This window comes from Pleurodeles waltl, chromosome 9 (genome assembly GCF_031143425.1).
Source record: "Pleurodeles waltl isolate 20211129_DDA chromosome 9, aPleWal1.hap1.20221129, whole genome shotgun sequence".
Classification (NCBI taxonomy): domain Eukaryota; kingdom Metazoa; phylum Chordata; class Amphibia; order Caudata; family Salamandridae; genus Pleurodeles; species Pleurodeles waltl.
In genome coordinates this window covers 1,037,256,761-1,037,278,718 of record NC_090448.1, presented here as the reverse complement: position 1 = coordinate 1,037,278,718, position 21,958 = coordinate 1,037,256,761, and positions in this window count along the sequence as shown.

The window sequence follows — 21,958 nt, the reverse complement described above, 5'->3', positions numbered from 1 at the left end:
TTAAAAAATATATATACTTACATATACTTACCATACTTACCTGGGATGGGGCCCCCCATCCTCCAGTGTCCCTCTTGTGTGGGTAAGGGTGTTCCTGGGGCTTGAGGAGGGCACCTGTGGACCCATTCCATGGTGTTTAACCATGGAATGGGTCCACAGGTCTCCTAACGCTTGGTCGTACCCAGGTGGAAAATAATGGTACAAAGCAAGCTTTGCACCAATATTTTGTCCCTCCTCCCACCAGTGCATCATTTTAGCACTGGGGGATAAATATGGGGGGTGGCACCATTTTTTAAATGTGAATGCCTACTGTGCATCTCATTGACCCAAGGTAGGTTCACACATCTAAAAAATGGTGCAAACCTCAATATTTGGACATTGGACATGTCTAACGTTAAAATATAAACATGGAGCTAGTTTTGCGCTGAATTTGCGTTAAAAAATGACGCAAATTCTACACAAATGGAGTATAAATGTGCACCTTAGAGTCTAAAATATTGGATGTTTCATCATGTACCTCTTTTGGGTCAGGCAAAGATGGTCTAACCATGGGTCATATCACGTCATCACTACATTCAGTCAGTCAAAAATCTTTTTTCAGATCTTTTTAAAAATATCCATAAAAGAGCATACACAAAACATTATATCAATAAGTTAAAAACAATAAATACATCATTATAAAATTACATACAATTCATCTGTCAAAATGGTCACTGAATCAGATAGAATTAAAATGGATAATATGATAGTGTGTGCAAATTGCCAGCAAAAGTATCAAGGGTTTAGCAGTAAGTGCTCCATCTTCTCCTCCCTTTTATCGATGAAGCAATAAAATGGTAAACAACCCTATCGGACTGTAGTAGCTGCAGGTAGAAAATAGCTTCCTTGCACATGCTAATGTATAATAACCTAAGAGTTGGAGTTAAATAAGCCCTTCTCTGCTCTTTGTATAATTTACAAAATAGAAACATGTGCATTTGTGATTGCTCTGAACGCATGTCACACAGACAAGGTATTACGGGCCAGATGTACAAAAGCCAAGATTTGCGACACAGTAATTGCAAATCAATGGGAGTCACAAATCGGTATGTACGTAGGAAGGGAACACCAACTTAGTGATTCAGTGGTGGTTTGCATTGCAATTTGCGAAATCGCAATTTGAGACTCTCAAAATTGCGACTGTGATTGAAACCGATGCCCATTTTGCAATCCAGAATTTCAAACTGCGATTGAGTCGCAATTAGCGACCGGGGAGCAAAAAGAGAAAAAAATAGTTTCCTGGTGCTGGGTAATGTCCTTTGAACCAGGAAGTGGCTTCCATGACTGTGGGAGGGGTCTAGGCAGCACACACAGCAGAGGCTCACCAAGCAGAGAAGGGCAATTGGAGCCATGGCTAGCCAAACCAAGGCGACAAACACAGCAGGGAGGAAGGGAAAGTTAAAATTATCTGAAAAAGAGTTGGAAATACTCACTGAGGAGTGCTGCTCACATCATGAGGTCCTGTTTGGGGGTGCAGCAATGACTGTATCTGAGTCAGAAAAAAAGAAAATATGTCTGGACATACAGGCCAAAATAAATGCTAATGGAGTCAGCCATTGCTCCATTGATAAAGTTTGCAAAAGGTGGTATGACCTCAGGTCTAGAAACAAAGAGTGGCTGAAGGAGGCACGTGGAAAAGGTGGGGGGCCATCCACAGTACCACCACCCAGAGCAATTGAAAGTATGGTGGAGACCACACTGGAGCCGGAGGCTGTTGTGGTAATAGAAGACCTGGACAGTTCAGCACCAGGAACCGCAAAAAGTAAGTAGCACATATCACATGTTGACACTTGTCAGGCCACTATGCAGACATCCTTAATTCACAAAAGCATGCATCATTCTGAGTAGTGCATGTATATATTTCCAGTACAATTATAGTGTATTATAGGTAAGGTAGTCCAGTAGTCGAAATAGTGATGGATAAAGAAATGTATTGTACCAAACATATGATAGGTATTGACACTGTATCCCTTGAGTCACATAAGTCTTCCTCATGTATCTACTGATTCCCCCCGATAGGAGGGAGGAGATGATGCCAAAATGACAGCAAATGAGGCAGTCAGCATTGCCACAGAGGTGTGCAACCCACAAACCATAGTTGGTATTGACCCTGTTCCATCAGATTGTACAGCTGCCTCCCAGTCCACAGATGGGTGAAAGCCACCCACAGAGAGCTGTAGGGCGTGGGCATAGAAGGTGCCCTCTGGAGAGTGATGTGGGTGATGAGGGCAACAGTACTCAGCTTTTCCTGGGCCTGGAGACATCCCTACCCTCTGGTCAATGTCTACAAAACAGATGTGCTTAATGAGCAGAAATTTAAAACAGATAAAACAAACTCTAACACAGGGATTGGGGAATGTGCAAACACAATTGGCCATCATGAATGGCAACATTGTCAGCCTCACCACTGCCATCAGTGATCTATGCACGGAAATGTTGGCAGATCATGCCCATATAAGGCGTCAGGAGTGCAGCACTGCTGCATGAATGGACAGGCTAAGTCAGTCCATTGGCTGTCTAGCCACAACTACCACAGCCTCACCACTGCCATCAGTGATCTATGCACGGAAATGTTGGCAGATCATGCCCATATAAGGCGTCAGGAGTGCAGCACTGCTGCATGAATGGACAGGCTAAGTCAGTCCATTGGCTGTCTAGCCACAACTACCACATGCCTATAACGATGCACAGTCACCTTTCAGGTGGAATTGGGACACTTTGTTGGAGATGTGGCCAGGTGGCTAGGCCGCATTACTGCAGCTGTGGACCTGCTTCAAACTTCCCAGGCAGCAAGGCGCACAGGTGACACCACTCAGGACAGTGAGCAGATGTCCAGTGTGAGCAGCACTGCACACCAAAGTATTCAATACCATGAAAAGATCGCGCGCACAGCCGATCTGAAAATCAAGAGTTTACTGCCAGAAAAGAATCGCGCTCCTTGCTGCCGATTCGAAGTTTCTCAATGCTAATGTCATGAAATGATCGCGCACACTGCCGCTCTGAATGTCACGAGTTTTTATGTCTGGAAATGATTTGCACACCTTGCCGATTCGAAATACACAATACAAATATCATGAAATGATCGCGCAGACTGTTGCCGATCTGAATGTCAAAGTTAAATGCCAGGAAACGAATTGCGCACCTTGCCGATTCGAAATACACAATGCAAATATCATGAAATGATCATGCACACTGTTGCCGATCTGAATGTCAAGAATCATATCCCAGAATTGAATCTCGCACCTTGCCGATTCAAACAAGAATATGTAAATGTCATGAAAACACAATCACGCACACAAGGAGTTTCACAACTAGGCCCAAAAACTCAAATTTCTTTGAAAACGGGGGACGGGGGCCCAGCCCGACCTCCGACTACTGCCCTGCTAAAGGATCGCCAATATGATGAGGGCAGGCCTGTAAATATCATTGTAGGCCTCCGGAACTGGAGCTCAGGAAGTTGCTGCTGCTCTGCAGCGGGACCTCTGAATAGTGAGCATGTGGAGCTGGGCTGACTCCCTTATATAGAGTCAAGCCCAGCCCACAGACCACACCCAGTCATGGGGGAGGGAAAGCTTCTAGAAGGTCCTAGAAAGGGACCACACCCTGACACACTTGGTAAGCCTGCAGCAATAACTTGCAAATGAACAGTTATTACAAACATCATTAATAGTGGTTTTCAAGGTTAAAATCTGCAATGCAAAAGGTTAACAAACTGCATATAAACAAACATAATGCATGAATTATGCCTTTGCATAAAGACTGGGTTTTTGCTTTTGAGTCGCCCATAGAGTACGCACTGTCCTGATGTTGACACTTTGTTAGTGGTCAGACTCAACGCAGTCATGAACTCCACAAATTTTCCTAACAAATTTTGCAGCCCCTCCTGGCTCTGGACATCTGAACACAATCATCGGCAAACATAAAAACAGGTTGTGGTCTATCTGCAATCTTAGGGGGTCTTCCTTTTCATCAATCAAGGCTTCTTCTAAGCCATTTATGTTGAATGTAAACAGAAAGGGGGCCAGAACACATCCCTGTGTAACCCCTTTCCCAACCTTGAAGGAGCTAGGGCATACCCTCATTGCCCAATTCTGACCTTAGCTTCCACATTTCTATGAAGTTGCGCCAGCAGAGATACTATCTTTGGGTTTGTCCCTTTATTAATCAACATTGCCCATAATTTGGTTCGAACCACGTTATAAATTGCCACTGTTAGATCCATGAATAGCAGGTTAAACACCCATGTTTAGCCCCACATACCTTTCCCTAATTAAATAGAGATTCAGACATTGATAAACTGTCCCCACCCCCTTCCGGAAGCCATACTGTGACTCTGAAATGATATTATTATCAAAAGCCTATGCTTCAAAGTGGTCCAAAAGGATTCTTCCAAATATTTTTGCAGTGGCGTTGATCAAGGAAATAGGGCAATATCACACAGGATCAATCCGGTCTCCCTTTTGGAAAATTGGGACAATAGTGGCTTTAGTCCATGATAGAAAAGGAGCAGTGCCTAGTGCAGCTGCACAAACATGAACCAAAATTGGCACTCATAGTTCTAAGTTATTCTTATAGAGGTTAACTGGCACACCATCTGGTCGGTGGGGCTTTATTAGGGGATAGACCATTAATTGCCGGAAGCACCTCACTCAACTGTATATACAGCTCCTCACTGATATAATTATCAACGCTATTAGCACCATTGTTTTCACACTCTTCCATATTACATGCATACATCTTTGAAAAATGAGTAACCCAGCTGGGCGCTGCGATGTGAACCTCAACACCCTTGTTTGTGTCAGGGGCTAAAAAAGGAGGTATTAACTACTTTCCAAAATTGGGCCCGATCATTTGCAGCTGAGGTAGCTACTAACGTCTCCCATGTTGCTTCTCTAATGGTCTTTTTCCTTGTTGAGATTGCAATCTTACACTGGACTCTACATTTTATAACTTCTGTCTGGTTCCTCGGAGTGGCCTTTAACACTTTAAGATTAGCGTGGGCATGTGTACTTATTTTGTCAAACCACTTTACTGGTTTAATTCTATCAGATTGGGCTGGAAGTGTTAAGTAAACCCTTAAGGACGTACAAACATCTACAAATACTCCCAGGACCTGAGCTGGGGATGATTCAGTATCTAAAGAAGCTTCAAAATATGTCCGATATTTACCCAGTACAGAAGATAAGAGAGCCTCTGTATCCACTTTTTGCCATTTGCATAGCACACCCTTATTTCTGTGGTATTCAATAGGATCTCCCATATTCTGTGAACTTCTCTTCTGAAAACTGATTTGGATTGTTATGGCCAATGGGTTATGATCCCTGAAGCCACTGGGAATTACCTGGAAAGCACCCAATTTATGCATCCATGACCTTGACAACATAATATGATCAATACTGTCCCACGCCCCCTCCCAGTGAAGGTGATATTTGGAGGGGTGATTCAATGAGATGTCACTTGTGATTACTATATCGTTAATGCACATCAGATTGTTTAATTTAACACCACAGGGATTATGAGTACAATGTGAGTAATTACAATAATTTTCACAGAATGTTCCACAGATCTTCTCATCCCCTACACTACAGAGGGAGACATTAAAATCCCCCGCACACAATTATATAATCCTTATCCCTACAGCACATCATCTCCTTAATGGCCTTGTCTAGGGCTTGTATAATCTAATAATAAAAATCAACATGCAGCATTATCGAACTTCCCTTTACAAGTAGCATCATTAGTTGATAGTAAGGAAAGTCAGTTCTATATTTAATCACTTTAGCCATGAGGAGATATTAATCAAAGTCAGCAGACCCCCACTGCTTCATCCTGCAGGTGTTCGTGCTGCCAGGGTTGTGATTGACTGAAATCCATTGATATGGATCCTTCTATTAGCCCATTTTTCCTGAAGGCAAACTAACTGCTTACTTTTTATCAACGCAAGCCAATTACAGTTGAGATATTTCTCCCCACTACCAGCCACATTCCAAAATACCTTCTGCCAATACTGTGGGGAGGACCCTTCACCATCCACAGTCTGTGCAATAGAGTTTAGCCCATGTATATTGGTATTCCCACATTCTGGCTTCTGGGGGAGTAGTATAACCTTTTTCTCGCTCACTTTTTTCCTCTCCAACTATCACTCACGTCACCTTTATGTGGGAAATTACATCTAGGCCCAACCGAGTCTGAATCAAGTACATTGCCCTTGAACCCTCTGGTGCAACCATTTGTGGATCCAACATGGCTCAAGCTCAGGTCGGACCGGTTGCCTTCCAAGGGAAGGAAGCAGAGGCCATATTATGTGGACACTTTGGTTTTAGATTTTATTCTTCTTTTTGATACATATTTAATTTGAATATAGCTTTTCTTCTAAAATGTTTTCCTGCGAGAGAGTCACTTAGGTTAATTGAAAGTAATGATCTACATTTGGTATCCATGGAGGATTTGGACTATGGTCCTATAACAAGGGTGTCATTTTATTTGAAACTTATAGTTAACAACATTTTAAATAATTCAAAAAGGTTGCAATGTAAATGGATTGATGTTGTTCCTATCCCGGGGAAGGCAGCGTGTAAGTTTGCTAGTAGGGATATACAGCAACCCCAGGAAGGTGTAGTTGGGAAGGTGTCCGTTCCCCAACCTCTATGTAATATCAACAGCCTCCCCTTAAGTCCACAGGGACTGAAAGTTTCTCTAGAGAGGCACAGCAGGCACGTGACACCTAAGGAACTCCAGAAGTGTCTACCCCAAGAATCAAGAGCCAGCATCTACTCCTGGAAATGGTTACTGGGCAATTTAAGCAATTCTTCCTTAAGTTCTCATCCATCAGTATTATTATACTAGCAATGAGCTTATTGTCCCTTACTGGAACATTGCTGGCATAAAAAATATGGGGAAAACAGGAGTTTCTGAATTCATTAAATGCTGCCTTCAAGAGACTTGATTTCGAATCCTGCCCCACTCCAATTTTGGGATGAGGAAACAGAGGAAACCTATAGAATCCCCACTTGAGTTTTTTCCCATAAAATAACAGCTAAGCGAGGGAAGCTCCTTGAAAATGAGTGACTGTATCATTGAGAATGGTAGACTTTCCTCTGATTCACCAGCTCAAAACACACACAAATCAGGTGGAGGGGCAATTTTAGACTATGGGGGTCATGGACCGCCAGGGCCAACGACCGTGGAAGCACCGCCAATAGGCTGGCGGTGCTTCCGGGGGCATTCTGACCGCGGCCGTAAAGCCGCGGTCAGAAAAGGGAAGCCGACAGTTTCCCGCCGGCTTCCCGCTGCCCCAGGGAATCCTCCACGGCGTCGCTGCATGCAGCGCCGCCATGGGGATTCCGACCCCCTTCCCGCCAGCCTGGTTCTGGCGGTTTTCACCGCCAGAACCTGGCTGGCGGGAACGGGTGTCGTGGGGCCCGGCATGGGCAGTGCAGGGGCCCCCTAACAGGGCCCCACATAGATTTTCAGTGTCTGCGTGTCAGACACTGAAAATCGCGACGGGTGCAACTGCACCCGTCGCACCCCTTCCACTCCGCCGGCTCCATTCGGAGCCGGCATCCTCGTGGAAGGGGGTTTCCCGCTGGGCGGGCGGGCGGCCTTCTGGCGGTCGCCCGCCAGCCCAGCGGGAAACTCAGAATGACCGCCGCGGATGGTCTTCTGCCGGTTCCCGCCAGGCCGGCGGCTTCCGCCGCCGGCGGGGGTCAGAATGACCCCCTATGTGGTGACCAGTTATCAGGCATTCTTTTTGGTACACAATGTAAAAGTGATAAAGACAGTGTTTAGTACTCATAATACTCTGGTAGTGTCACTTAACTTAAAAGTGCTTCCCGCTGACCCTCGGGGTTTTGATGGGTCAAAATCAAAATTTGATATTAAAAATGGAAGAACACATTAGACCCATGGCAGGATTAAAGGGCTGGAAAATAAATTAGAGACTGCCTTAGGCAATCTTGAAAGCTGGGCAGGAAATGTTCTGTAGACGTTCTCAGAGATTATGTAGCAGTTGCCTGTGAACACCCGCCAGAAGGCCTCAGGCAAGCTTATGGCGAAACTGGTGGGGAGGCCGATAATCTGCTTACTTTATGCTGATGATATAATCATTTTGGACTGACCTCATAAGGGCTAAGTAATCACCTGCAGGCCTTACAGCAGTTTCTCAGAGGCCCACTTTCTAAAATTCAACTGCTCTAAAAGTAAAATTGTGTTCTTCCACGACAAGAAGAAGTTTAAATATGACAAATTCTGTGGGTCATTGGGAACACTGAAGCTAGAAAGAGTAAACTCATGACTTGTTTTAGGAAAAATAGTTTGTGGGAACTTCAATGACAGAGGCCACATAGAACATAATTTAAGCAAGGCGCAATCTTAAGTTAATGGCCTGAACGCCCTCTATAGGTCGACAGGCAGGAGACATTTTAAACACCTCTTAGAGGTATACAGGGTTAAAGATCCCACCCTCTTTACTCTATGGTTTGAAGCAAGTAGCAGTCTTTCAATAAGGGTTTTTAGATAAGTTGGAGGGTTGAACCCTTAGAATATTAACATTTGTTAGCTTGGCTTCCTCACTAGTAATTTTAAGGCTAGAGATGGGTCTAAGAAGCACATTTGTGCTAGGGCTGGCCGGGGTTGTACGCTGGGTGGTTAGTTTGGAGAAGAGTGGTGACGATTCTTTGAGGTCTCTGTTAGATAGAAATCTTGGCCGGCAGTAGGGCAAAATATGCTATTGGTAGGAATTTCACATATGCCCTAGACTTGCTGCATTTAGATCCTGATAATATTTTTACACTCTCTCCCTTACAGGTAAAAACCAAGGACAAGGAACTTGGTGTAGGAGGCTGGCCTGGTTTTCAGTGGGTACCTATGATACTTATGCCTTACATGCCTTACACCAGGTCCAGGTATCCCTTATTAGTGAATTGTAGAGCAGTGTCTTGAATCCAGGCTCTCTAGAGGTAGCTGTAGCGGAGCAGCCAAGGCTTATCTAGGAGACATGCAAAGCTCATGCAATACCACTGTAGTCACACAGTATTCAAACATATGAAAGAAAATACTCAGTGTTACAAAAATAAAGGTACTTTATTTTGGTGACACAAATGCCAAAAATACCATAGAGACTGTACTCCCTTAGTAGGTAAGTAATGCACAAATTATATACCCCAGTATGCAAAAACAGGTGTAAAAACAGTTAGAAAACAGTGCAAATAATAACAATCACAATAGTTAGAAATGGGCCTGGGGGAACACAATCCATATACTAAAAAAGTTGAATACGAATTTTGGTTTCCCACCTAGACAAGTGTAGTGTGTAGAGGGGAGCTAGGAATACTATAAAACCCCAAAGGTAAGGATTAGAACCCACCCCAGTGACCAGGAAAGCAGGTGTAAATCACAGTGATTTTCCCAGAACAGACAGAAAAACAAGAGAAAGAAGATTATGCAAGAACCAGAAGAGACTGTAAGACACCAAAAGTGGATACCTAGACCTGAAGACCTGTGGAAGAGGGGGACCAAGTCCAAGAAACATGGAAGAGTCCAAGGAGAATAGGAGCCCCTGCTAACCCAGATGAAGGTGCAAAAGAAGAACCACCGGTGAAGAAGAACAGTCAGTACTGCACCCAAGAAGACGGAGGCGGGCTCCTGGTTAGTGCAAATGATGTCACATGCCGGATGGATGGTTGCCGTCTGGTTTGCGCCACTAGAGTCTGCCAACAGGCTTTGGCACATGCAAAGCTTGCGGTTAGCAGAAAATGGCGCCGCTCTGGACCTGGAATGACCAGGTGGACTCTACCCAGGAGGGGGAGTAAAGGGGGGTTCTCAGCAACTCAGAGAGCCCACAGAAGACCAGGCATCAGGCACAGGAGTCCCATAGCACAGGGACAAAGAAGGTTCAAAAGAGGCCCACGCAGCATGATGACAAAGGCTCCCACGCCGCTGGAAAACCACTCAGGAAGCTGTGAGTCACAGGATAGAGTGCTGGGGGCTGGAGCTGCAAGATGCATGAAGAACTTCATGGAAGGATGCCAACAAGTCTTGGCAACTGCAAAACATGCAGTGCTTGGGGGTACTGTCTTACTTGGGGAGGCAAGCTCTTACCTCCACCAAAGCTGGACAGTAGGATGTCAGGACCATCTGGACTACTTCAGTCTACCACCCGTGATGCAGGAGCCACGCAGCTCAGCAAGAGAGGGGATCCACGCAGCTGGTCATCGTTACAGTAGGTGCCTCCAGAAGCAGGGGAGTGGCTCTTTCAACCCAAGGGAGAGATTCCTTCGCTCTTCTGGTGCAGGCTGAAGACGGGATGACCTCAGAGGATGCACAATGGGAAACAGTTGCTGGCCGGAGCTGAAGATAAAAAGTTGCAGAAGGCATCTTGCTTCTTTGTTGCAGTTTGTATAGTTCTGGAGTGTCCAGATGCAGTTTCTTCAGTGAGAACTTGAAGTGGAGGATGCAGAGGATTCCTGCTAGAGTCTTGCAATCTGAAGAACCACCCAAAAGAGAGACCCTAAATAGTCCTGAAAGGGGGATTTGTCACCTAACCAGCTAAGCACCTATGAGGGGAGGGATCTGATGTCACCTGCTTGCACTGGCCACTCAGATGCTCCCAGAGTTCCCTGCCAACCTTGAATCCAAGATGGCAAACCCCAAGCAACCTCTGGAGGAACTCTGAGCACCACCACTGGGGTGGTGTTGGACAAGGGAGTGGTCACTCTCCTTTCCTTTGTCCAGTTTCACACCAGTGCACTGACTGGGGGTCCCTGAACCGGTGTAGAATGGATTATGCAAAGAGGGTACCAAATGTGCCCTTCAGAGTATTTCCAGTGGCTTGGGGAGGCTACCCCTCCCACGCCTGTAACACCTGTTTCCAAAAGGAGAGGGTGTAACACCCCTCTCCCAAAAAATGCTTTGTTCTGCCTCCATGGGCTTGAGCTGCTCGAGCAACAGGAGGGTGGAAACCTGTCTGAGAGGTGGCAACAGCTGGGGCTGCCTGGAAAACCTCAGAAGGCTGTAATGACAGTACTGAGGGTCCCCTAAGGAGCCCCCAGAGTGCATGGAATCATACAACCAATGCTTGGTATCAAACATAGGGGTATTATTCCTACATGTTTGATACCAAACATATCTATGTTCGGAGTTACTATTATGTAGCTGGACATAGGGAGTGACCTATGTTCAGTACACCCGTAAAATGGCGTCCCGCACTCACGAAGTCCGGTAAAATGGTCCTGGAGGTCGTGGGGGCACCTCTGCTAGTGCAGGGGTGCCCTCATAAACAGATACTCTGCACCCTGCCCTCAGGGCTGGAGGGCTTGCTATAAGGGTGACTGATAAGTGACCTGGTGCAGTGTAAATGGCAGTGAAAGGATGCATGCACCTTTTCACACAGGCTGCAGTGGCAGTCCTGCAGAAGACTATGCATGGGCTCCCTATGGTTGGCAAAAGATGTGCTGCAGCCCATAGGAATTCCTTGGAACCCCAATGCCCTGGGTACCTAGTTACCATATACTAGGGACTTATAAGGGGACACCAGTATGCCAATTGTGGGTGAACCTTAGAGGGAAGAGAGCATAATCACTGGGACCCCGGTTAGCAGGATCCCAGTGAACAGAGTCAAGCACAATGACATTAGGCAGAAAATTGGGATAACAATGGCAAAAAGAGGGTACTTTCCTACACTTGGTCTGCAAGCTTTTGCTTGGATAGAAAGGCCTATGCATACAGGCAGGGTTTCCAATCTGTATTAGATTCTGTACTATTGAAGGAAATGCAGCTCTATCTTATTCGGAACCTACCACATGGGATTAGACGGTTCTGGCTCCTATTACAGCAGGGGCTGCTTCCGCTCAATGTATTGTGGGCACAATGGTATGAATCTCCGGCGATTTGTAGTACAATGGTATTGGCAAAATGGAAAAATGCCATCCAAGACTTGAACCATGTTCTTTTTATTTGCCCGGCCTTGCTGTCATACTGTTGTAAATAGTTATGCTTAATCTCCCTTCAAATTTCCTTACTTACTGTTTCCGACATATTGCAGACCTTTTATGTCCATCCAAATGAAATGTTTTCCTATAGATTTTTTTTTACAAAATCCGTGTTTTTTAAAACTGTATTATTCATATTATTGAATTATTTTGTAAGAACTGGGGTACCCAAACTGTTTGGGAGGTTTTTATGTTACTTATTTTATGGTCACTCCAGAGGAGTTCCGTGACATAAATAAATACAATTGAAATTGAAAGAAAAAGTGCATGACACTGCCTATTGTTTATATAAAAAATGTTGGGAGATGTAGGTAATTGGTACAGATTACTACGTCAACAGATGAGTGAGGCTACACTTCCTGACCCATTGCTTAAGGTGTACCAGCTATAAAATTGTAGATATAACATTAAAGGGTGACAATACCTCTCAGAAATAGGCTATAGGTCCATTCGAGTAGCAAACTTTAAGCGAATGGCGTTCATATCTCGTTGGGTAGCCTATTATACACCAGCAAAGTTGCAAAAGATGATCACCTCATGTCCAGATCAGTGTTTCAGATGTGGATTGGTAAATGGGGGAGGATGGATTATTATCTTTCATGAATGTCCAGAGCACCGAATTTTTTGGGAAGAGGTTTTTCTAGCAAGTAGTGAAACCTTGTGAGTAAGAATCCCTCCTTCATCAATGCTGGCACTCTTTGGGTTATGACATTTATCATCTATCTAAATGTAGCCAACATTTATTTTCCATAGCTGTAGCAGTGGTACGTTCTTTGATCCTTCAAAGATGGAAAATGGAAGTGGCACCCACGTATGAGCGTTGGCATAATAAAATGATCAGGACTCAGACTTTTGAGGAGGCTTTGGAGATTTAATTTGAGGTGAGAGGGGTTTGGCTAGACTAGGATTCAGCTGAAAGAGGCGGTCTAGGAAGGAGTAAGAGAGCTCTTTGGGCAATGTTTTAAAGTACAAGATGCTTCTGGAATCGAGATAGGGAAATCAGCTAGCTTAATAAAAGGGATGGACAAATACTATTTACACTTTTTTAGGGTTTTGGGAGGCGCAAGGTACACATGGGAAATGTCTGCTTAGCTAGTTTGTTAGATGTACTGTTTGCATTTTAAAACATATTTTTCGGCACTTTAAGTTCATTGCTGCTTGTTAAATAGATTATTTTTATTGCAGAATGGAATTGTTTAAATGTTTGCAAGTTATGGAATTTGACATACTATGATGTAGTGATTCTGTTTAAACGTATTGCTGCTTGATAAATGTTATTCTTATAACAGAACAGAGCTGTTCAGCTGCTGAAATGTAATGGACTCAATATGGTACGGAATGTTGATTTTGATCCCGCATCTCGCTCTAATAAAAACTGTTAAAAAAAAAATCTGGGGCCACTGAGGCTGACATTATATGTTATGCCTGGGGCTGCCCGATAACTGAATATTGGGCCAAACATTTTTAAACTCTTTCAGAAATGATAGGGAAAACATTGTCACCATCACCGAAGTTAGCATTGATTTGCTATTCACTTGAGCTTGCATGTGAGGACAGACAACATATATCTATTGTCTGACTGATGTCGAAAAGGGGGGTGGTGTGTCATTGGGAAAAGTTGTATTGACCTAAAGTGAAAGCATGGATTCATAACCTAACATATTGCCAGGAACATGTGGATACATATTACCTTTTGCTTCCCCCGAAGAGCAGACTGAAAATATTTGGGCCCGAAGAGCAGGCTGAATAATATTTGCCCCCCTCAGAAGGAATATTTGTGCGCACGGAGATAAAAAGACTCTAATGTGGACTATGTGTAAACATTCTATAGGGATCACTCTGATTTCTGATTGCCTCCCCTCCCTTCGTGGTGCTCGAATGAACCTACAGACGGGACTGGTTGGAAGTTAATTAAATTCAAATTTAGCAATTATTACTTAACTAGAATGGACACACACTGGGGATGGAGCTGGCCTAGTTCATTGTAATCTTGTCCAAAAGCAGATATTAACATGCACATCGATTGGGCATACCTGGCTTATATTCAGTCATGTGATACAATGGTCTGTCTGGGGGAGAGTTTTTAATGTTTTTGAGTATAGCTTTTGGTTGTATTTGTTTTGTTTTAGACCTGTAGTGGTTATTAGAAAACTCAATAAAAACAACAATAACAATGAATGTAGGGGACGTCACAATGGAGCCAGATTCAACTCCCTAAATTTCCAAACCACTTTCCTACTGCAGCAAACCCATTTCCAACTGTTTCCCATCACCTATAGCTTCTAACTCCTCCAAAATCACCCTTTAAATCTGTAATGTTTTTAATATACTTCTTTAACTCCTCATTCTTGTTGGGAATATGGGTACAACATTGTTGGACTTTTTTCATGTTAAAGACTCCACCCTTTGTGAGATTGATGTCAGCATCACCATAAACTTTATAGCTCTCATTTTAATGCTAATGACTAACAATGAAGTGGCTGTACTGGTGGCTAGCTTATCAAGTATAGCAAACCACTTCTGATTTTGAGATCAATCAAAACCACTCCAACAGGCCATATAGATATCCTACTATTTCAGAAGCATTACTGCTCCATTTTGGCCTAGCATGTGACTCCCACAATGGGTCCTTAGGATGATCTACATGATACATCTTGGAGAAAACTATTGCTAACTAACATGTGCCTTACCAGCTTCACAGCAATGTAAAATATATGCACTTCTTAACAATATAATAAACTCCAGTAACAACAAGAACATGTCATCCCATAGAAAAGGCCAATTATCTCCATATTTAAAGATGTGTTTACAATCACTCCTTTGCATCAATGTTGTGTCCATGACAGATTACCTTCTAAGCACACATAGTTTCCTTTGTGTTTCCAGTCTAGGGTTAATGCACCCTTATCTGTTAATGCTCTAATTTCTCTTTAGCCTAATTGTTTTTGTACTTTTGTGCTTTACCCATTCTGCTTGTATCTATTGCCCTCCTGCCATCCACAAAATGTAAAAAGCCTTTCTCAATGCCAGGGAACAAATCAAATGATGCCTATGAACATAAGTAGTATCTAGCCTCATAATGGGTTTAAAGAAATTACAGCAGTGTCCATTTATTTAACGTTTGGATGGTGAATGGGGATTCAAATGTTTAAACATAGCGACTTCAGAAAGGACAAAATCATAATTTGAAAAATAATACTGGAAATGGCCTTGTCCATATGGAAAGGTGAGCATAAGACTACAATATGACACGTGAGGGGAATGTGGTGGTACGTAATCCCGTCCGCTGCTGAGGCAGGCAACTGCATGCAAGCATTACCCTCCATAGTATCAATATATTTATAAAGCAACATAAAATAAGCATTTGAGGAAGAATGTCCTCTTGATGAATCAATATCTAATGCTTTCAAATCATAGGTGCACAAACTACTCTCAGTGGAAACCGGAGCACCAGGGACAGATTTAAGCTTAGGTTTAGTTGATTTTGTAGACGTAGGCAAATAAAGTCCAGGATGCAAAACAATTAACCCTACCACCAAAGCCACTAACACTCAAGCTACTATAAACCTACATCTAAATGTATTACTAGCTTCCATGACTTCACTAAAATCAAACTGTTAAGTAGAAAATAGCAGCAAGCTGATTTTCTCCATACATTTTCTACTTGTGCAAAAGGCAAAACCAAAATCATGAAGTCTATGATAAATGTATTTACAACGTTTTTGTTAGTCTTTCCTGACCCTACTCTGTTTTCCTCTAAAATAAGACTCTATGCCTCTTCAGGAGCCTTGGGCCTAGGGAATCTTCTTGTTAATGTTATTGTCTCAAATGACAATAAAGTTCAGAGTTCAATTTATATACCATGCCAGCTGTAGCTCTGGTCAGTTAATTCTATGGTAGGCGTTCAGTGATAAACTCAGATTCATGGAGGTGTAGCTGATACCTCACAATTATCATCCAAACCACAAAATTCCGTTTTGCTGTCATTTGTCACAAAATATGTCTACTCAGGGGCTGCGTACCTCCAACATGGTACTCTAGGTCATTTCAATCATCTGAGCTTAGATTGTTTGTCTTCACTGCCACTCAGATCAGAATCCTCATTATCTTCTGGGACAGTATGTTGTGCATGTTCTGCATGCAAACTCAGTCTTCCCCATCTTCCTGCACAAAAACAATCCTGAGTGGCATTGTCCTCTTTCTGTAGGTGCTGGTGATTACAGCACATATTGAAAGAGGAAACAACCAGAAGAGGAGAAATAAAGATATTTCTTAATGTTATGCCTTCCTTGGGAGGCATATCTTTTTGAAGCATTCCCAGGTTTTCATGGTCTTGAAAATCTGAAAATGCATCTAAAACCACAGGAGTAGAGTGGGCACAACCCTGCAATGCCCATGGAACATCTTCTTTTGCACAGAATAATACAATGCAGAGATTTTGGGTTACCTTGCATTACTTCATATTTTTGGAGCCATTCAAAACGACTCAAAGTGGCTTTGTGTAGCTTCAAAAATATTACTTAGAAGTTTGCGCCACACATGTACCACATTGCATGGTGCAAATATGCTGCAACCCTCTTGAAAGTATGCCCTTAACAAGGTGTCAGTTAACAGTGCTTTAACATCTTCTAATGTTGACACCTATTGCCACTACAGCTTTAAAGCATCCATGCATCCCAGCGACTACAAGATCAAGAAATGCAGAAAAATAAGCCACATGTATCTGTGCATCCCCATGCATCTGTGTAAGCACTTGAGAGAGCACAGCCCTCTCTCTCACTGCAGAAAAGCATAAAGGTTGTGTTGTACTTGGACATTCCCAACGCTGGGGCATGGGGGAAATATTCTCTCAGCTCTGGGAAGCCAGTCAAACAGTCATTATCCCTTGGTATTGGATCTGATACATCCTTATGTGTCAGCCTTTGTAAAGGGTCGGCGATTAGGGAACAAATGGGTATCCACTGTCAACAGTAGCCCATCTTTCCTAGAAACACTCTGTCTTCCCTTTGGGTTTTTGGCAGTTTTCTTTTCAGAATCAATGAGATTCTTTCTTGTGGCACCTCCCACGCTCCCTCCTTCATGTGATGTCTGAAATACAGAACTTTTCTTTCACAATATTGCAACTTACTTGGGGATACTTCATGTCCATTCTCAGCTAGGTGGTTCAACAATACAATAGTGCCTTGTTTACCACTAACAGGTCTTTGACATTGCCAGGGACTCAAGGTTATTTTTAAGGATGTGATTATAGATTGAAGTGCTCTCTGATAACCCTTGTTGAACTTGGCACCATGCCAAAACTCTTTTATGGAATTGGAAGGTGAAAAGGTACTGCCTGTCCTCATGCAGGGCTATAGAGAAAAACGCTTCGCATTAATTGATTGTAGTAAACCACTCAGCCAATTTGAAATAGTATCACAGTTGGATTTGGTATTACAGGACAAGGAACAGCAATGTTATTAATGTTTCTCTGGTCCTGCACAATGCAGTACTGTTGGAAAATGGGTTATTGGTAGGGGAAGGTAAGTACCTAGACTTAGAAATATGCCGCTAACCTCCACTTAGGACCAGCTAGGTCTCAATAAATGACACCTAGCTCAACCCTTGGTAGCTTGGCAATGAGTGATAAGGCTTAGTTTAGGAGACAAATCGTAAAGCATTCAAATATCACAAGACAGTAATTAAATAAAACACAGGAAACAGTTTAAAAATTCGAAACTAGTTTATAGACATAGGAAATATTTTTAGCTTTAAAATGACACCAAAACGGATACAATTGGAGAAAGGGAACCGGAGATATGAATTTCAAAAAAAGTAATGCTTTTAAGCGCTTAGAAACAAATAGCGCCAATCTGGTCATCTGGTCGCACCTCGACCGGGGCAAAGTGAAAGTTTAAGGCCGATCGCAATGGAGTCCTACTCAGCTACAGCCCATGGGAGGCCTCGGTCAAATGTTTACTTTCGGACTTAGTCATTTTCTTGAAGATTTTCTTCAGCGGGACCAAGTCGCCAGTCCAAGCTAACCTCCTGGAACTCTTCCTCAGACATGCGTCGCAGGAGCCCGTAGTGGAAACTTTTACCTTCGGACTTAGGCCCATATTTATACTTTTCGACGCAACTCAGCGCTAGCGCAGGTTTGCATCAAAAAGTTTACTGCCGGCTAACGTCGTTCCAGCGCGCCAGCTGTGCGCCTTATTTATGGAATGAAGTTAGCCGGCGCTGCAGCGTGGTTAGCGTCAAAATAAATGATGGTAACCGAGCAGCGGAGGGAAAGGGAAGGCTAGGGGTTGTGCGCAAAAGAATGGTGCAAGTCAGGTTAGAGGCAAAAATATTGGCTCTAACCTTACTATTGCCATTTTTTGACGCACAACCCCCAAGGAAAGGACTCCTGTCTTAGCAAAGACAGGAGTCATGCCCCCCAGCTCAATGGCCATGCCCAGGGAACTTCTGTCCCCTGGGCATGGCCATTGGGCACAGTGGCATGTAGGGGGGCCCAAGTTAATAAAAAAAAAGATATATATATACTTACCTGCACTTACTTGCACTCACCATAAATGGGTCCCCCATCCATGGGTGTCCACCAGGGGTGGGCGAAGGTGGCAGGGAGTGTCCCTGGGCGCAGGAAAGGGCACCTGTGGACTGCTTCCATGGTCTCCCACCATGGAAATGAGCCCACAGGTCCCTTAACGCCTGTCCTGACCCAGGTGTTAAAAAACAGCGCAAATCAGGCTGGGTGCCTTGTTTTAAGGCCCGCCTCCTCCTGTTTGTCATTTTGACGCTGGAGGATAAATAAGGCACAAAAAATGACTCAAACTCCATAACTTTGGAACTAGACGGGTCTAGGGCCAAAGTATAAATATGGAGTTAGGTTTTCACCGAATTTGCTACAAAATAAATGACTTAAATCTGGCGCAAACAGAGTATAAATATGGGCCTTAGTCATTTTTCTGAGATGAAAATCCTCCGACCAGGGCAAACCTGAATCTTGATCTGACATCCTTGGAACCCTCTTCAGATACACTGCCTGGGAGATCCCAGTCAACTTTCTACATTCGGACTTAGTCACTTTTTCTGACATTTTCTTCACCGGTCGAACCTGTAGGTTATGCTGGGTCGTGGTTGAGGCAAGCCTGCTAGAGTTGCTGTGGTGAGTCGGTGTCTTTATGGAGCTTTTTTAAAAAAGTTCTCCAAACTTCTCCAAACATCTGGATCTTCTCCCAGGTGTTCTTTTGAGGTTCTTTTGCGGTCCACAGCTCACCCCAAGGTTCCAGAAGCTCTTGAGGGTGCAGACTACAACTTCCAGAATGCTCCAGGCACAAACTCCAATTTGGCCACTGGACATTGGTCAGCTTCTTCAGGAGTTGGTGCAGGTGACTCTGGTTAGCAATTAAATGAGTTCCTCCTTGAACCAGTTGAAGCCAGGCAAAGTCTTTCTTGTGGTGAAGCCCAAGTGTGCAGCTGGTGCAGTCCTCCAGAGTACACTGTCCAGGTGCAGGTCAGGGGTCCAGCAGGGCAGTCCTTCTTCTCCTGTAGTACTTCCTTGTAGAGATCTGAGATGTGGGTGCAGGTCTGCCAGTTTTATCCTTGCTCCTGGGTGAAAAACAGGGGGGTCCTGGTTCTCCAATCAGGTGAAGGGTCCTTCCCCTTGTGATGACCACTTCCTGGGAAGTGTGGCAAAAATCAATCCCAGGGAGCAACATTCCTCAAAAATCCATCATGGCTGATAATTATTTTTGGTGGTTACATCTGGCTGAGCCCACCCATTGGTGTGGCTAAAAATCCTAAACACGCCCCTCTCCTGCCCTCTCCTAATCTAATGAAGGGGGCACCTAATTGTCTGGGTTTGCAGGATATGAGGGAGGCACTTGGTTGCTCCAAATGTCCTTCCCTGCCTTTGAATACCAGTTTGGCGGCTCTCCCCCCTTCCTGCTTCTCCATCTGCTAAGGGAAGTTCTCCTCCCCCAAGCACATCTCTTTGTGTTCAGCCCAGGCGACTTCACACCTCATCAAGGCATCCTAGCCAGGCTGTCAGAGGCTGGCCAGTCACAGCAGAGCACTACAGGGCGGAAGCTGGCAACTTTTTAAGTAGAGTTTAAAAGTTGTGAGATTTATTATAATAATTACTTTATACCAAACTTGAGGTATCTGACACTTAAGGGGACTTTATAAATTAAAATTAAGTCTCCCATTCTAGCCTATGGAGGCCATTCACCACAACAAATTTGTCTGTTTTACCTCACCAGGGCTTATAAAACTATTTTATTTAGGTCCCCGCTCATAGTTACATGGCACCCAACCCTAGGAGAACCTAGGGCATACCTTAAGGGGTGACATATATGTAAAAATAAGGCAGTTTAAGACTTTGGAAATACTTTGAATTCCAAAGTCGAATTTGCATGTACCTTTAGTTTAAAAGCAGCCTGCAAGGCAGGCCTGCCTTTAAAATGACACTGGTCCCCTCAGCAGTGGACCTTTGGTGCACTACCGATGCTGGGGTCCCTAAACCTTCATGCCCTGCTGTTAGAAATGGGGTCTTTGGTTGACAGTCTGGTTACCCCCTGTTCAAGCAAGGACCCTCACTCTAGTTAGGATAAAAGAGAATCACCCTCAGCTAACCCCTGCTTACCCCCTTGGTAGCTTGGCAGAGCAGTAGGCTTAACCTCAGAGTGCTAGGTGTAAAGTATTTGTACCAACACACACAGTAACTCAATGAAAACACTACAAAATGACACAACACCAGTTTAGAAAAATAGGAAATATTTATCTAGACAAAACAAGACCAAAACGACAAAAATCCAACATACACCAGTCAAGTAGTGATTTTTTTAAAGGTTTAAAATAAAAAGAGTCTTTAGGTAGTTGTAACACCACACTAGCGCTGCTAGCGTGAAAATGTACCTGGTTTGCGTCAAAAATAACCCCGCACGGGCGGTGTGCGTCGAAAGTAACCCTGCACGGCTGTGTGCGTCGAAAACAACTCGGCACGGCGGTGCGCGTTGAAAAAGCCAACCACACGACGATCCGAAAGTCCCGCGGCGCAGGGTGCGATCTCTCAGCCTCCGTCAGCGATGCTGCGCGTCGTTTCTCCTGCTCCGGGCGTCGGTTTTTCGGTCGCGTTTCCTGCGGCGTCGTTTCTCAGCTGCGGAACCGGCGTCGCGTCGTTTTCTCAGCCGCGATCGGATTCGCGTCGATCTTTTCTCCGCACGGCGCTCGGTGCGTGTATTTTTGTCCTTAGGCTGCCAGCCTCTCCTTTCAGGGTCCCAGGAACTGGAAGGGCACCACAGAGCAGAGTAGGGGTCTCTCCAGAGACTCCAGGTGCTGGCAGGAAGAAGTCTTTGCTATCCCTGAGACTTCAACAACAGGAGGCAAGCTCTACATCAAGCCCTTGGAGATTTCTTCTTCAAGATGGAAGGCACACAAAGTCCAGTCTTTGCCCTCTTACTCTGGCAGAAGCAGCACTGCAGGAAAGCTCCACAAAGCACAGTCACAGGCAGGGCAGCACGTTTTCCTCAGCTATCAGCTCTTCTCCAGGCAGGGGTTCCTCTTGGTTCCAGAAGTGTTTCTAAAGTCTGTAGATTTGGATGCCCTTCTTATACCCATTTTAGTCTTTGAAGTCACCTTTCTTCAAAGGGGACTTACACCTACTTGTGAAATCCTGCCTTGCCCAGGCAAGGCCTCAGACACACACCAGGGGGTTGGAGCCGGCATTGTTAGAGGCAGGCACAGTCCTTTCAGATGAGAGTGACCACTCCACCCCTCCCTCCTAGCAGAGATGGCTAATCAGGAAATGCAGGTTACACCCCAGCTCCCTTTGTGTCACTGTCTGGTGTGAGGTGAAAAACAACCCAACTGTCAAACTGACCCAGACAGGGAATCCACAAACAAGGCAGAGTCACAGAATGGTTTAAGCAAGAAAATGCTCACTTTCTAAA